This window comes from Columba livia, chromosome 1 (genome assembly GCF_036013475.1).
Source record: "Columba livia isolate bColLiv1 breed racing homer chromosome 1, bColLiv1.pat.W.v2, whole genome shotgun sequence".
Classification (NCBI taxonomy): domain Eukaryota; kingdom Metazoa; phylum Chordata; class Aves; order Columbiformes; family Columbidae; genus Columba; species Columba livia.
This window is the reverse complement of record NC_088602.1, coordinates 121,593,415-121,610,981: the sequence shown is the minus strand read 5'-3', so window position 1 is coordinate 121,610,981 and position 17,567 is coordinate 121,593,415. Positions and strand designations below refer to the sequence as shown.

Here is a 17,567-nt window from a genome sequence, read left to right as displayed (position 1 = left end):
CAAGAAGAAACAGTAACCTGAACTGCAAATTTCACATCAGTTACCAAATATGTGCCAATGCTGGTGTCATGGTTTGTGTTTTGCTTGAGATAAAGTTCTGCAGACTGAAAACAGATTTCTCTAAATCATATTAGCTCTGTCACTCCCCAGCAGTGATAATAAATGAGAGCAAATAAGAAACTCAATAATTCTTTTTCACCCACTGATTCCCAGTTCAGGTAGTCAGGTATTGTAAACTTTACTGAAAACAAAATATTTTATCAGGATTGTCTGTCTTTCAGCCACTGACTAATATGCCTTCTTCATTGTTAAAGGGGAGGGAACTGATAAGATGATCACACATTCGTGGATTCCCTTATATCTAGCCCCAAAAAGCAGGTTTTCTAGTGTGCTTGTACCTGTGCTCTAGGCTGAACAGAGAAGGGTCAAACAGGTCACTGTCATCTTGGGGCAAATGCTAGTGTTTGCAGAAAGCTCAGGTAATTTGGGCATGATTGCCGTGGTGCTGGAATGTTAAGATGGGTCTCCACGGAAAATATTTTCCCAGAGCAGCCAGAAATCCACTGTTATGTGGTCATTTTGACCTGGTAACTCTGCTGGGCTTTCAGACAATTTTAAGAATGATGCTTATTCAGTATTTAAATAACATTTTTTGTATTGTATGGAGGATAAAGATTTTGATTACAAGAAAATTGAACAGGAGCAAAAAAGAAACTACATCATTCAACCTTTTCTGAGCATGGGATTTTTAAAGGGTAAACAAGTGAATTTTAAATAGACAAAGAGCACTCTCCTGAAACAGTAACAGATACCTTAGAAAACAGAGGTGCTAAAGTCAGGAGAGAGTGAAAACTCCCTTATGGTCAGAAAGCAGATGGTTTACCAATGGGATAGAATATGGCATGGGCAGGTTATCCTTCTGAATAAAAACTGATTTGTCCTGGAAAAAGGGGTAAATATGGAAAATAAGCAAATAAACCCCTTGTATCTTAGAGACATAGTTTCTCAGGGTCAAATGTCCCCCTGCATGAACCTTTGCATGTGCTTATGAAACAGTATTTTTCTTTGATGGGGTGCAAATGAGCCCAGAAGCTCAGTTGTTAATATGTCAGGGCTTTATAATATGCTTTATGTGCTTCTCAATATGATTATGTATTTTGTGTCTCTATATATGTGCCTATATGTGTAAGTATCAAAATCTTATTGTCTTGCTATTGCAGTCAATATCAGCTGGAGTTTTCTCATTTGCTTTAAAGAGGAGAAGGCAAATTCTTATTTGTTATGGGGAAGAGCTTCTTTGCATGAGGTGAGACTTTATGCTATACTCAGTGCTCCTGTGAAGGTAGAAGTGTCCCTAAATCACATATAGTCAGATGAAATTGAAAGCAACTCACTTTGTAAGATACTGGTCCTTTCTACATCCCACAATAGATCTTCATGTCTTTTCTGCTCTAATATCATGTTAGTAAAGGACACATATGAAACAGCAGGTGAAACTGGAAGAAATTCACCATTTAAATCTGAAAAGAGCCTTCAGCTACAATGGGGTCAATGCTTCATAATACAAGATGAAGCATTTTTGTAACAACCCTGAATAGGATTTATCATTTCTTTGTAATTCAAACCAGAACAAGCCCAAGAACAAAGCATGGAAGTGTGAATAAAAGAACATACATGAGGGAAAAAAAGAAGCATCAGGGAAGCAACAGAGGACACAGGGGCAAAATAGAGAGTGTTGCACAGAAAAACAAGTATGCCTCTCTGCAATAAATGCATCAGAAATGCCTAAAAAAAAAAAAAGGCACACAGCTCACCTTTAATGAGAATGGCTGCAGCAGAGGAGCTGTGCATGATAAAGCATGATGGAATGTGTAGAGAAGATCCAAAGACTCAAGAGGTTACTACATATTCTTAAGCCTTCTATTATTTTTCTTCTTGGCATGGCATTGTCAGAATTTTGATCTCAAATGTCTCATTTTCCCCATTATTTATCTGTTTCAGCTGGAGACAGTTTTGTTTTACTATTTGTAAAAGGTTTTTGTACTGTGGGTTTTCTTAGTACTAGCTCAATCTCATTATTCTGGTAAGGACATTAAGAGCATCCTCAGCTTTTGGGAGCACCGTGTGACTCTTTCTGAGGAACAGGGCACTGGAGGCTGAAGGAGGTTATATACTAAACCCTGCAATACATGGGAGAGAAGGAAATAGTCCTGTGTGCCTTATTCCCTTCCTGCAGGTCTACCAGAGCCAGGCAGCCAAGCTGGAGGGATCCGCTGACCTTTTCTGTGCTTCATTTTCTCTATCAGTTAAATACTTCCCTTAAGGCAAAAACTATTTTGAAACCCTCAGGTTTCAATGTAATGTATTCACATGCTGAACATAATTGAAGGCCACAGTCACCACCATTGTAAAAAAACACACCCCTAGATGACCTTTTTTCAAAATGTATGTTAATTGTCTCTAGATTCACCCAGCAAGGGGTTGTTAGAGTGGTATTTTCCAGAAGTCGGTCCAATCTGTTGATAAAAGCCTGAGATGCTGAGTGCTTCCTGCAAGATGCTTCCTGTGGACACTTAATGCTGATGTTAGGGGCAAGATGTTTAAAAATGCATGGCAGATGGTTCACAGTGATGATGCAAGAGAATTTATCCTCCAAGAGACAACATTTTATTCCTGTTCTTTTGCTTTTGACTTTTGTCATATTGAGCAAGACAGCAAAAGCTAAGGCAGAATGAAATATGATGTCTCTCCCATGAGCATTTCAAAACACACTTGAAAAGTTTTTTGTTTTGAAAATGAATTATTCAGTTTTGCAGTGTAAAAGGGAGGGATTTTTTTCATTTGGATTGGAAATGGGAAACATTAATTTTTTTTTTTTTTTTTTTTGCTTTTCCGTGCTGGCTTTTTAGTTACTTGAAAAAATGAACTGGGAAGTAGTTGCAGTCCTCCTAGAATCTACTGAATTATAATGTGCAAATATATACGTGTGTGTAAATATAAATGTATAAATTTATATGTGTTTATATATAGGGATGTGAATATATGTAGATGTAAGAATTTGCTTGAAAGCAACTAAGAATATCCCCAAGTCCTGCTTCTCTCTTCTGAGAGATTCTGAAGTGTTAGAAGGGGCCTGGATTTATCAGGTGTGATAACCATGCCATGCCTTGCCTGTGTATCAGTGTCTCCTGTGACCTTTGATTAAGAATGTTATAAGAGTTCAGGTGGTAAGAAAAGATGTGGGAAGTCAAGTGGATAAATTGGAGAGGGCTCCTGAACACCATGGCATGATAATACTCTCCCAAATATCAAAAGACAGTAACTATAAAAGCAGAACTGTGCAAACAGTCTTTCTGGTGGTATGATTCTGTTTCAGCTTAAATTTTCAGCTGAGAGTAACAATTTTCCTTCTGAGCTCTCCAGTTACAAGGAACAATTGCCCTCTCTGGAGGATGAACTTTCCACCTCACCTTAAAAGCTGTTGGTGCTTTAATAGATCATGCTAAAAAGTCCTCTCTTTCTGACAGACTTAGCATAGAGCCCAAAGTGCAAATAACTTCTTTGCCATTTGAACTACTTTGTTACTCATTATTAAGACTGAGAAAACTATTGGTGCCTCTGCAGTATGGCTTTCCATGGTCCCTTCACTCTATTTTCCCAAAAGCAGCATTCCCATGTTATGGATGCAGTCACTCCTGATTCACAGGCACAGAGCCAAGGCACTGCGTAGAGTCACCAGTTTCCACTTATTTCAGGTACCAAATTTGAGACACTTAGAAAATTAGTTCTCAGAGTGTTTCACTGACGCGCAGTGCCAGCGCAGTTCCAGCTTTAATGTCAGCAGGTCTTTAACATCCAAGACAGTTTTATATATCAAACCTGAGGTGTTCAGACAATGTTTTACCTCAAATTTAATAAATGTTGATGAAAGCTTTAGGCAACTCACCTCCATCACAGAGAAATTCATGTTAGCAGAAGTTAGCAGAACCGTGGTGTCGCAATAAAACAGGATAAGCCGTGATGCCCGTCCTTCTGTCATCCTGGAGCCAACCCAAACCAACACATTATTCAGGGGAGACATCCTACTCCCAGTGTAATGCCATGTGGAGCAATCTGAGCCTGATTCACCTGTTTGTTGACATCTGCATCTTCCAATTCAGAAACAGACTGAACAATGTTTAGCTAACTAGGTAATTCCACATAAGATTCTGAAAAACAACAGGCAAATGCCAGTTTACAATGACTGATTAAAATGCAATATATGACTTCACAGTAAAATAGAAAATCACAATGTGGCTTAAGCAAGAGGACAAAAACACTGAGTTTTAGGACTGAAAGGTGTTAAACAAGTAAAGTCTTCTTGTAATTAACACGACTCTCTTACATTAAAACCCAAATGATCAAAACAAATGGAAATTTTACACTCAAAAGAACTGGGAAACTGATCTCTGTGAGAAGAAAAAAACCCAACTGTCTCAGTTTTTAGCACAAATGGCATACAAATAACAACATCAAAAAGAGCTGTGTACCCTTTGCAGTTCAAATACAGAGTAAGCATAATAATAGTAAATGGGTTAAGGGCTGCAACTGGATTAGAGAAATGTGAAAAAGGCATGCATTTCTCACAAATTTTATTTTTTTACTCATGGTCTCAGGTTGTTTCACATCCCTTTGATATTCCCTGTGAAATTCAGTTGTTCTCAGGTCAAGAACTGGACTTTCCAAATTTCAGAGAGGAACCTGAGTCTACTGGAATCTTTAGAACATGAGTTCACTATGAAAGGAACTTCTAGGCATAATAATTGCCACTGCGTGATCACACTGGGAATAGCCAACAGTTAATTAAATCCCTGAAGATAATGTGCAGTGGTCTCTGACAGCCAGCTGACAAAGAGAGCGATTTCCCTGTCTCTGAATGCCAGACAAGAGGTTTTGACCTCGCCTAGAGCCGAGGGAAACTGCGTGCTGCCAAAGCACCTGCAGCACTGGGAAAGGTGGGTTTCTGTAGGTGTGTGGTACCACCCTGTGCCAAGGTTTGATGTCCCCCCAGCAGCACCTGTGGCCAAAGCTTGGTAGCTGAGCACCATGGAGCTGGTGGCAGATGGGGAGCAGGGCTCTGTGCTTGGGTTGCTGAGGAATGTTCTTGGGTTTTCTTAGGCCAGTTTTGACAATGGAGAAGCAAAAAAAGCAACATGAGGAAGAAACAGTAACATCTTTAAACAGCAGAGCTGTTGGGGGTGAGGGACAGTGAAGACCTTCTCGTGGTTTGACCCATCAGCATCAGGAGAGTGAAAAAAGGGAACAGAATGGAAAAAGTATCTGGCCCAAGCTTTTTGTGGCTATGATATGTAAAAATGTTGAAAAATGTTTTTTAATAAAAACTTAATGTTTTTAAAAACTTTGGGATTTTTTTCCAATACATTGTTAATGCTTAAGCTGTTTTCTGGTTTGGGCTACCCAGGTTATTAAACTTCCATTTTCTAATTCTGAAGAAGATAAATTCCTTAACTGACCTATGGGGAGAGGCTGAGGGAGCTGGGGTTATTTAGTCAAGAGAAGAGGAGTCTTAGAGGTGACCTCATCACTCTCTATAACTACCTGAAGGGAAGTTATAGCCAGGTGGGGATTGGTCTCTTCTCCCAGGCAGTTAGCAACAGGACAAGGGGGCATGGGCTTAAACTCTGCCAGGGGAAATTTAGGCTGGATATTAGAAATAAATTCTTTACAGAGAGAGTGATCAGGCATTGGAATGGCCTGCCCAGGGAGGTGGTGGACTCGCCGTCCCTGGAGGTTTTTAAACTGAGATTGGACATGGCACTTAGTGCCATGATCTAGTAAATGGACTGGAGTTGGACCAAGGGTTGGACTTGATGATCTCTGAGGTCTTTTCCAACCCAGTTGATTCTGTGATTCTGTGATTATGAAAGTGTACCCTGGAAACAAACTGTCAGGCTCTGTCTACACATATAAGGCAATAATTTAAGGCACTAGTTTTATGTTCACTTAGCACTTTGAAGCATTAAAACCTGCAATAATACAAAGAGTTATTAATGGAAAAAATTAGTCTGTACTCAGTTTCATAGACTGCCTAAATTTGCAATCCTGCATGTACCTTATGTGCGATGTCTCTTTATCTGAGTCTAGCATGAGAAGTTTTGGATGCTGCACCTGGGCAGTCCCAAGCATCCAGAGGAAGCTGAAGTATTTATACTTTTTTATATTATTTACATTATTTTTATATTTATTTTATATTTCCTAATTTGGTGGAAACTGGTAAAATAGAGAAGAGTTTGGTAGTTTTTATAAGTGGTGACCACACATAGAGTTTAATAATTCTCAGCCTCCCAGAAAAATGACTTATCATCTCCAGATAAATTAGGAATTAAGAATTCCTAAAGTCTGGTCTCTTTGTATACATTTTTAATTTATTTTGGATTTCTACTTCGCTACTTCTACTTCTCTAGCTGTGACACTCTCCTTGGCTGCTTCTTCCCCAGCAGACTTGCAACTGCTTTGGGGGGTCTGAAGGAAAGCTTTCTGATTTTAGCTAGCCAAGTCTTTGTCTTCATTCACTGGTGTGTTTCCCTGGGATACCAATCTGTCTTAAGACTTTCAGGAAGTGAAGCAGTTAAGGGACATTATAATAAAGAGGGGGGAAAAAAGCAAAAAAAACACCACAACAACAACAAAAACAACAACAAACTGCCTTTTAACTCCATGCCCCATTAAACTTCTGGCAATTACCTGATCATGGCCATTGTCCTCTTGCTCCCATTTTTCTCCCCATGGATGACCACGTGTGGCTGTAGGCTGCAAAGTGCCATACTCCACAGCCGGTATTGTTTTCACAGGCTGTCATGGTCTGTGTTTCTTCTGACTGCCCATAGATTTTTTTGAAAGTGAAAACTAGTCTGTTCCAAAGAAAATTAATGATATTCTGAAAAATAAGACTGACCTGTCTGGAGTTGAAATTAAACAGTAGGAAGGCCAGGATAAAAGGAGTGGAAAGATTAGGAAGAGGTCTAAAGATGAACCCATTAATGGGATGGGGGGCCATTAATCTCAGTGGAGCTGTAGGTCAAGGCAGGTTTTCTGCCTTTTGGCTAGCTTAAAAATTATGTTAAAAAGCTTATTTGAAATAAATGCCTTGTGTAAGCCTGGAGGCTAAGGGCTACACTGGAGAGAGTGGATTCCAATAATAAAATAAAGTTTTTCAGACGTATCATTGAGAAGAAGAGAGATACTTTAAAGCAGGCACTGAGAAGGCCTAAAATATTTTTTTTGCACGGGGTTTTGTTAATTTTGATAGATATTTCTGAAAGAAAAAGGCCAAGAGGACAAAGAGACAAGGAAAATAGTTGGCCAGATTGGCTAGAAGAGGGAGGAGGAGCAGAACGTGAAGAGCAGCCAGCCGCAAGGTGCAGATCGAGAGTAGAAGGGACAGGGAGCAGCTCACCTGCAGGGCCAGCAGCACCTGGAGCTGCTCTGTGCTGCCCAGCTAATCCTGCCGGCTCTGCCAGGGAGGAGGGCATCGCTGTGGCATTCTGTCACATGGGGAGAAGACAAACAGCCTCCCCCTGCCTCAGCAGTTGCTTCACCAGAAATAATTTTGAAAACTACATACTGCATACTGTAACTTGGTCATATGTGTTGCTTCAATCTTTCCAATTTTCATAAAGTCTTGGTTCTTAAGTATAAATTAATTGATGTCTGCATATTAAAACATGAGCTGACTAGACAGCAGAAAGCTTAGTGTAATTTTTGTCAGTTTCTGGGTGAGGTTGAGTCTGGTGTTTCATAGTCAACCCTTTCCATTCATGCCTAGTCCTTAATACTGTGGTTAATTCCTGCCACAATAGCTTCACTTGTGTCCTAAAAACAACTGGTAAGTTTAAGCTTACATAACAAGTTAACAGGAGTGCTGGACCCCATGGCTCTCTATTGTCACTCTTTCTTGCACTAGTTAGAAATTTAGCAGGTTATCCCAGAAATACCTCATTTGAGCCTTCACCAAAAGCCTCTGAAGACATCCTGCAGTGAGTCTTGCTGAGTGGGTAAGGATCTGAGCTGGTGGTGTTTTTTCAGTTTGAACTAATTTTTAGATTTCTTCTGGCAATCATATTTGTCCTGCTGGGTAAACTGAGGCATAAATCTGGGAAAACCTTTTACACAAGAGGTCATTTTCTCCCTGTTAGAAAAGATTAGTTGAGAGTATGTCATGTTTTCCCAGCAGGTACTGCCAGAGGACAATGTCTGCATCTTCACAGGAGGCACAAAACACCGTGTTAGACCACAGCTGCTTGAAAAGGGAAAATAATCACAAAGCGCCTTTTTAGATGCTGCCTTGGTACTTGCTGGAAAACAAGGAACAACCACATCCTGCAGAGCTGACATTTCAGGGGGATATTTTGTTTATCAGTTTGTTAGGTTTTTTTTTTATTGTCAGAAAATGTCTTGCTCTGCCTTGGTGATGGGTTATCTTCCTACCCACCAACTGCCAGGGCACCTGCTCCTTGCCCTGCCCACCTGCCTCTTCCCTCCCATGCTGGCAGCTCACATTCTCAAAAATATTTGGATATCTAGCTTGAGGTGTCTTTTAAAGTGTCCTGCAATTTAGGATACTTTTGGAAAGGCAGACCTTTTCAATTTGGCAGACTCCACTCAACTACAGGACACCAATACCATCTGAGAGGGAATTGTCACCCCTCACCTCCACCACCTTGTTTTAAGCTTCACCACCCAACACATTTTCACCCTTTAGCCTTGCTTCTCCATATTTCAATATGCAGCAGTGCCCCTTAAGCAATGTATCATCTAGGCAGAAATTTCTTCCCTGGGCTGTATTTAGGTGATAATAACTTGGCTTGGGAGGGCCCTCTTATTTCTTTGTTGCCTGAAATTAAGTAGTGAATCTGAAGCACTCTGCAGTGCCAGTGATGCTTCACTTCAAAAGTAAGAGGAACTTTAGAGTAAAAAGAAACAGGTAGGTAACATCTACAGTAAGCACGCATCCTCTCTGTCCACTTCAGCCCATGCTACTATTGCCTCCACTTCCCTGGGTCATTTTCTGCCTACCATTAATGCAAAAGCTGCCTGCTCTGCACATGTGACAACTGCTGCCATGCTAAACACAGAAAATGTGTGGGACTAATAAGACCTTGTTTTCCTGCCATCTCAACAACATGTAGAGGTACTGAGTTCATGGCCATTCATTTTTGAGCACCGAGTCTGTACATGTGGCCACACACCTTCTGACACGTATCTTGGAAGCATCTGTATGGTCCTTGAAATACCAGAGAGAGGGGCCGCAGAACAAATAGCAAGGTGAGTTTAATTATCTCACACAGTACTACTGCAATGCTAATGCTTTCTCTTGTAGAGTTGGTATTCTGATTTCAGCAGTAGCTAAAGATGTATTTTTGCTTGTTTCATTTATTTTATGCTTTTATGTTTCATTTATGTTTATGTTTTTTCTTATTTTATTTCACATTGGGAAATACTGCAATACTTACAAGACTGCACGGCTAATAAATAAGCATCATACAGATTAAGTGAAAAATATTGGTCTCTTCTGCAGTTTTATTTGGTTTTTATTAGTAATGCTAGCTGAAGTGCAGTCATTAAAATATATGGGTGCATATGTCGAATATAAACCAGGTGTGTGGGATAGAACAGTGGAGAGCACTTGGCATTTGTCCAATTTTTTGCATTAATGTGGATGGCAAAGCTTTTGACTTCCATGGGAGCAGAGTTTGGCTGTGGTTAGGTGCTTTTTTAATCCTTTAAAAGAAAATTGAACCAATTTCATGCTGGCTGTTCTTGAGTACATCAAAATGGCTAGTCTTTAGGGCCTTTTCAGTCCGTGACCTTCTTGCTGAGAACACCAATTTCTGCCAGGCATTTATGTGTCTGCGTGTCTGTTAGGAACTGCTTTAAAATCACCAATGTATTAACTGAGACTTGAGAAGAATCTTCATTACTTTACAGAACCTTACACTTATTAAGTGTCTTGCTGTACAGAAAAACAACGTTCTTATTCTGAATACCTCGCAGCCTAAGCAGACGCGATGGCAGCAAGTGGAGATGACAAAGTAAAATGCCGAAGCTCAGTGACAAAGGAGGGAAGTGGGATAGCAGTGATTCACTAAGACAATTGGTGAAAATGTTCGCCTGTCAAATTAGGCTTCATATTTAATGAAAAAAACCTATGGCTGCATACAAGATTGTCATTCTTTGTGGACTGCTTTTCAGGAGATTAATGGAGACAAAATCATGGCAGCAAGGAACAGCTGAGGAGGGAGGGATGAGGAGGATAAATGCAAGCATGTTAGCAGGACAGGTAAGCTGAGCACCATTGGCAGAGGGAAGAAAATTGGGACAGTGAATGGAAGCAAGAAAAGGGTCAGTCACACAGAACTGCTGGGTGAAGAGACTGACACTGCAAAACCTGATGTACTGGAAGTGGCCAGACTGACTGTGACCCAGTAATCTTCACTGTAGTTATTTCCACTATGGTAGTATTTGTTGTCTGGTTTTATGATTCTCCGAAGTGGCTGTTGCTGTCACCAGACAGATAACACAGGCGAGGTCAGAAAATATACCATGGGAAGCTCTGCTTGTGGTTATTGCTTTTGCTGCAGCAAATGAGCACTTCCTAAAATTCCTTTTCTGGTACCCAGGTATTGATGTGACCCAATGATGTCTGACCTCCCTTTACCCTCCATGATTATGTCACTAATATCACTGATGTGTTTTATCTAAATATCACCCCACTAGGGGCTGCAACTGAGAAACCAAAGGTGTCTGAGTGGGCACCTGTCAACCACGAAATTCATTCCCCTAGCCTCAGAAAAGCACAAATTAGAAAATGCAGTGCATGGCTCATGTCTCCCGTCTCCCATGCCTTGCCTGAATATTAAGAGCTAGTAATTTAGGGAGCTGTGAGTAGTTTCACATTTGCCTGCTCTCTCTTTAGCTGGTACAGTCTTTTCTGCTAGAGTGCACATTTCATCTTTTAACTTGCATATTCCCATGACACTCTTCTTAAGAAAAAAAAAAAAAAAAATAAAGGACCTGTTACCATTACAGACATGGGAAATTAATGTACACAAAAGCCCCAGAAGTTTGCCCAAATTCACATAGGAAATCTGCAATAGAGTATTACATTGAAAACCGCTGTACGTGCACTGACCAGATGTGGAAGGCAGTTTAATTTAAAGAGGTCTGTGTAAAGTTCCTTCTTGCAAGCTACCTGTTGTTTGCTACTGGACTCAGCACAGGTGCTTGTAAAGCTGGATAGGCCAGAATAGCAGAATTCATTATTGTGCTCATTCAGATTAGCTCAGGCACTAATGTTAGCTCTTCTTGGGCTTTTTTTTCCACATAACAGTATAATGATGGTTATGGGAAAAAAAGACTTAAAGCTTGTTATGTGTTCCAGCAGAGCACTTTATACACTCATCTGCCTGAAAGTGTTGGGTTTGCATCACAATTTACAACTAAAGTCTCCAGTCTCCTATTGAAAGCTGGCAGTATGGAATCTGATGTCTTACATTTGCTGATCTGGCATCTAAAAATCTTTGATTTGAACAAAAAGGAGATAAAAGGCACAGTTTCTGATGAACATTGTGACAAAACTATATTTTTACCTTCTGCTCTATTATTCTTTCAGGCTTTTTGTCTTTTTTTAGATCACTCTGCCGCTAAATTTTCTCAATATATTCATTTTGTGAACAGTTGTTCTATTAAATACATAATTAGATTCAATGAGATACAATAGAACTTTGAGCAGTATTTCTGCTTTCTTTGTAGTTCTAAACTGCATGTATTGAGGTGTTTTAAGTACCTGTCATGGCTGAGTCAGTGGTTCAAGAAAATATTAAACCAGCAGGTATTCCTTCTCCATAGCTGAGGGAGGTGGAAAGTCCCCAGGTATGACACTGAAGCCCAAATTTCCTTAACCCTTACGGTGGTCTTCTTCAGAACAAAGGCTAATCTGTTTTATTAAAAAAAACATAGGAGAGTATGGAGACTATCAGAGTGGATATTTGACCAGAGAAGAAGACAAGCTTTAGAACTTTTAAACTATTCTTAAACAGAATGTATGTTTGTAGGTATTTTGGAGGGTGGAAAGGATGTGGCTTGATCGAACAAAAGTTATATTGCAATAATATTTAATACTTTCAGTTTAATTTCCACCACTTACACTTTCTTTTCGTTTTTGCATTACCAGTCTCTTAATTGGTTTTCACTTAAGGACTAGAAAATTTTATATATATACTTTTAATTTAAAAAATGTGCACAGACTTTGGAAATATGGTCCCTTGACTACAGATGTTTCATTTTGATGAAATCTATTTATCACAAGCTTCCTGACCAGCTCTCTGTCCTTCTCATTCCCATACACATTTAGCTAGACCCAAACATATTTTTGAGACAATGGATTTTCCTTGCTACTTCTTTTAATGTTGATGTCTTTCAGCAAAATAAGCTCCAACAGAGGAGCAGAAACTTCAGAGTGAGACTGGAAATTTCTTTAGTTGGTCAGATGTGATAACAATGTCTCTCTCCGACTCAGGGGAGCATTTTGTAGAAGTGACTTGAATGTGCTTGTTTATTCTGAATTCAATAAAGCACCCAGCCAAGCATTACACACTGTGCAGGAACAGTCCAAACACTACCAGAATAACCATCTCGAATGTAGAAGGAGATACTGAGCCAGACCATAATGTACAGCTGCCCATATCCAGATTTAGCAAAGTGGTACCTTCTCTACTCCCATCACAGCAACCTTAGGCCTGGGAAGAGCCATTATTTTACTGAAAGCATATCAGTACTGCATCAAATCAGTCTGAAAAAATATGCCCTTATCAGAATAAAGACTGCTATTATAAATTAAATTTTAACAGGGCCCTCATTTTTTCAAGCAAACCAGATCTAGCTTTTGCCCTTTTATTATAGCAGTAACTCCAATTATGAGAGCTGTAATTAAAGGCATTTCAGTGGCCCAAATAATACTCATGTAGTAGATTATCTAGACCTTTTGCTAATGAACTGGGAGCAAAATAACTTCCTAAGATATTTCTCCTCTCATCTCCCTCCCAATATGAACCAGCTTTTCACTCAATCAAGGTAGTGTTTATTAAGGGTTTATTACCTTGTATGCCCACACATCCTGGAAAAGCAAGGTCAATATCCATCTTCAGGTGAGGAGAGGAAACAACAGGTGAGTTGTGACTATGTGAGGTCTTGCCTTCCAAACAGCTTGTACTGTTTCACCCTTGATTGAATTGGAGTTGGTACAGAAGTTTGATGCAGTGAAAGTTGCTCACTAAAGTACCTGTTACTAGATAAATGGAGAACTCTGTAACAGCCTGCGGAGATGAGGCTGGGTGTGCTTGATGTTGTGCCTGGAAAAACTTGATGAAGAGTAGAAGTATCACATTATTTCATTTCTGGGCAAGGAGCTGCGCATGATGGAGGAAAAGCTTCCATTTCCCATTTGGGGTTGGGGCCTGATTGTGGCTGATTACTAGTTATTTTTTAAAATAAAAATCTTCACTTTTTTCTTTGTGTTCTCATGTTCAATTTCTACTTAGCTTTGTTCAAAGCTTGGTTCTAAGGCTTACACAAGGCATTGTTTTTCTACTGTATTGTCTTTCCTCAGATGTAGTCTTTAAGTACTACCATATGACTATTCAGACCATCTTTTCATGATGACCAAATAGTGTCATGTCATCTTAGGCTTTCTTATGCCATTCTTTCCCAAAATCATGCTGATGTCTCACATCTTCTCTTCTTGGCTTGTAATAAACTGTCATACTTTCAAAGGGGAATCACCAGAAAAGTGTCTCAGCAAACCATGCTGCCAACTCAGTAGCTGATGTGCTTGACACAAATATTTCCTCAGTTACCAAAACTGACAAGAATTGTGTGAGTGCTAAAGTAGTGGGCAAAGAATTTCAGGAAAAGCTTGAGCAATTCTGTTTTACTCTTTAAAGATTTGCTTCTGTTGTGATTTTCCCTGCAGTGGTAGTAAAAGTGAGATCTTTGCCAGAGAAAGGCCTCTCATCTGTCAGGTCTTGGAGTACGTAACACTAGAAGTGGAAGATCAAGAATTCCTCAGATGAAGCTGTCTCATAGATCCCTGTGTCCTGTCTGCGTAGGTAACTTGTCAGGTTTCCACAGCAGGCAATACTCTTTACAGATTCGTCTTTCACTTATTCAGAGGTATGCTTAAAAAAAAAAGAAAACAACTAAGAAGCACCTTTCAGCTCTTTAGCAGGTTGACTACGGCACAGTTAATGGCAAAAATATTTGGCACTTTAATAGGTTCAAAGACTCAAGAGGGAAATGTGTTTAATTCTTCCCAAGCCATATTGATTCTTACATTACACTCAGTTTGGATTGATCTATTTGGTATGAAGTCTTGGCACTAAAGACAATTTTAAAATGTCAGAGAACTGCTGAAAAAAAAGAGTGAGAAAATGCACATAAAGAAAACTGTCATCAGTATTAAAAAACATTGCCTTTCTTTTTTATATTATCTGGGGTTTGTTTGGTTTTTATACAAATTGGTTGTCCGTATTTGTTTGGGAGAGCATGTTGCATGAGCCTGCTAGAACTGCAGTGCACCAGTGGGGGAAAATTCCCAGTTACCACCACCAAGCAAGAATTTTGTGGCAGCTGCTGAAAGATCACTTAAATCCAGATGCAGAGAATGTGACTTACTCCCTTTATTAGAGAAATAAACCCTCCATATGTTCCACTCATGACCTATAGCAATCTGACAGGGCTGGAAGTCTGCTAGAGAGGGCTACAGTAGTTTCTTTTTAAAGGTTGTCTCTTTGGCAACATTGGGTTTACATTGCCAAGTTACTGGGATTTGCAGGCTGCAGAGGCTGCCTTGATATTTCTCTGTGATTCTTTAGGACAAAAGGATTTGTTTTAGTCCTTTCCAAAGGCTATTCTTCTCTCCTTTTCTTTCCCAACACACGCACACTCACAACGTGTGATGGTTTTTTACATGCCTACGTAAATAGAGCTGATTGCTATTAACCTCCTGACATTTCCAAAATGATTATCAAATCTGTGTGTGCACCTGCTTGCAAGAGTGGCTAAGTGTGACTTTGGCCTTTCTCCTGAGGAGACCTGTCTTCTGACTGCTTTGAATTAGGAGTGGGATACACACCACATAAGGAATAAAAGAGAAATTCCTTCACCAAGCAGTGCCTGACGACCTGTGCAAGTGAAACAGGTAGTAAACATGAACAGCCTGTGAAGAATGCAGAGCAATGAGAGAACCAAGGGTAATTTCCCCAGGGGGCTGTAAATGGGTCTAAGAAGGACATTTGAAGGCTTGTTGTGTAACTACTTGAAAAACAAAAGCAAGGAGAAAAAAAATAAAATAGAAAATAAAAGAAAACAAAAAAGAAGTAAAAGGGGTAGGAAAAAACGTTAGGAACAGAGTGTAGTACATGCAACAGTTGCTTCAGGTGCAGACATCAGCAGGCAAACCAAAGGCACTATCCAGAGCAACTGCAGCTGGATGGAGGAAATGAGAGTGCGGGTGTGCAAATATGCAGACTGAGGGATAGATGAGCATCTCATACTTCAAAGGACCATTTTAGACCACAGAGAACTGCTCTCAGCATCAGGCTCAGCTGATTTGTGTGCTAATTACATGAAGTTCTTAGTTGAAAAAATAGTAAGTTGAATGCACAAGTTTTTTGTCTTTTAAAGAAATCAACAGCAAATTGGCATACAGCCAATGGTCAATTTTGGAAAGGTGGGTACAAGTAACAGAAGAGAGTAGCTCTTGCATAGCACAGCCTCCTCTTTTCATGACTTCAGTCTGAGTTTGCAGCAGTCATTTCCAGGAGAGCTGCTACTGCCCAGCAGACCCTGGTGTTGGTATTTAATCATTTGGCTAGGCAATTGTTTACAGCAGAATCTATCAGCAATGCAGGATTAGGAAAATAAAGTGATGAAAGGTGAGGGAAAAAACAAGTCTTCATTTCACAGTCTGTCAAGATTCTCTGGTTCCTCTTCTTTGCTCAGACCATATGGTAACGAGATTATTTTATTATCCCAGTAAAACTGTTCAAAATGGGAAGGACTGGAAAAAACAAAACAAAACAAAACAAAACAAAACAATCAAACAAACAAACCCTACCTTTGTGTTTCTGGAAAGGGAGATGAGATTTATTCATTAACAAGTTAATCTTTTTATTTGTATTGCATTTTTCCCATCAGAAGGAAAACCCTCCCCATAAAGTTACAATGGTGATTTTGATGTCTCTTCATTAGGATTTATTATTTTCATTTCACTTTCAGCAGCTGAGGAGGCTTGAAGACTAGAGCCGGTCTCCTTCAGCAGCTGCAGGGACAGCAAGGGGAGGCAGCGGTGTCTGTGCTCCCTCTAGCGAGCTCTGTCCGAGGAGACGGGGCTTTGTTTGGCTGGTGCCCCCAGCCATCTCTCAGTGCTTCAACCAAAGTATTTCCTTTCCACAGGTGAAATTCCTACCAATTCTGCTGTTCAGCCTGGGGAGCCCAGCACACTGTCGTCAGTGGCTACAGAGGCTGAGTTGCTGCTGGAGAAGGGGACTGTGAAGGGGTCTTCTAGCTTGGCCACTCATATGCCGGGCAGGTCAGTTGTGCTCTGACTTTTTCTAAGCTTGTATACGGTGTTTCTGAAAATCCTTTTTAGTTTACCCATGCAGCTCTTTCAACCTCCTTTCAACGAATGCTAAGTTTAAAATAAGAAGGAGCAGAGCACTGACTGACTTAATGCCTGTGAAGCACGTTAAGATGCTCAGGTAGAAGGAACTCTTGGTGGAAAATTCTCCTCTGGAAGAAACTAGTCAATGGTGGAGCACACTGTCAGCGCACTGCAACTGTGATCTGATGGCAGATTGTTCATGTGTAACCTACAGCTCTACTCATTTGACTATACTAACTCTATAGTAATATTTGCTTAATATATTAAAATTGAAGGAGGAGAAAAGAGAGAATAGAGTGCAAAATCTAGGTTTTAGTATGTATTTCTATATTTGAGGGGTGTAGAGATAAGCATATCCTCTTAAAGAGAGCCTAGGATATAAATATCACATACCATGTAAGAATTCAAATGAGAAGTAATAAAACTTGCATGCTGTATTTCAGACATGGTTCTCTTTCATCGTGATTAGTAGGAAGGGTGCAAATGAGAAGAAGAGGAAATAAGAGTTATTTTTTCCCAGTCCGTCCTTCAGCCTTAAAAACATGAAATGTAAAAGTAGAGGATCAAATTATTTAAGAGCTGTGTGTGAATATTCACACAGATAGCAATAGCAGGGCTCGGGTTTGCAACAGAAGGGTAAGGATTCTGCAGAAATCATTTCTATCTCTTCTTGGACAGAAAGGTACGTTCTGGTTGTTCTCATAGCAAATGTCAGTCTTGAACAGGATAGTGTGAGAAATGCAGGCATAAGAGGAAAATGAGTGAAATGTTTGTTTAGAATGTCTTACGAGAGCCCCTGGGAAATATGGATTTGGATAATCAAATTATGAGTTAAGTCAGGGAAGCA

At 39.9% G+C, this 17,567-nt stretch overlaps 1 long non-coding RNA gene across 4 annotated transcripts in view; it reads left to right on the top strand.

Moving 5' to 3' along the window:
- Window positions 1-17,567, top strand: part of LOC110358911 (uncharacterized) — a 60,351-nt gene that overhangs the window by 18,010 nt on the left and 24,774 nt on the right. For 3 of the 4 annotated variants that reach the window (XR_010475242.1, XR_010475241.1, XR_002413745.2), the window contains exons 5-6: window positions 1,221-1,306; window positions 16,513-16,648. This is a non-coding gene — a long non-coding RNA (uncharacterized LOC110358911). The remainder of the gene's footprint in view (window positions 1-1,220; window positions 1,307-16,512; window positions 16,649-17,567) is intronic. The other variant, XR_010475243.1, reaches the window with a different exon arrangement.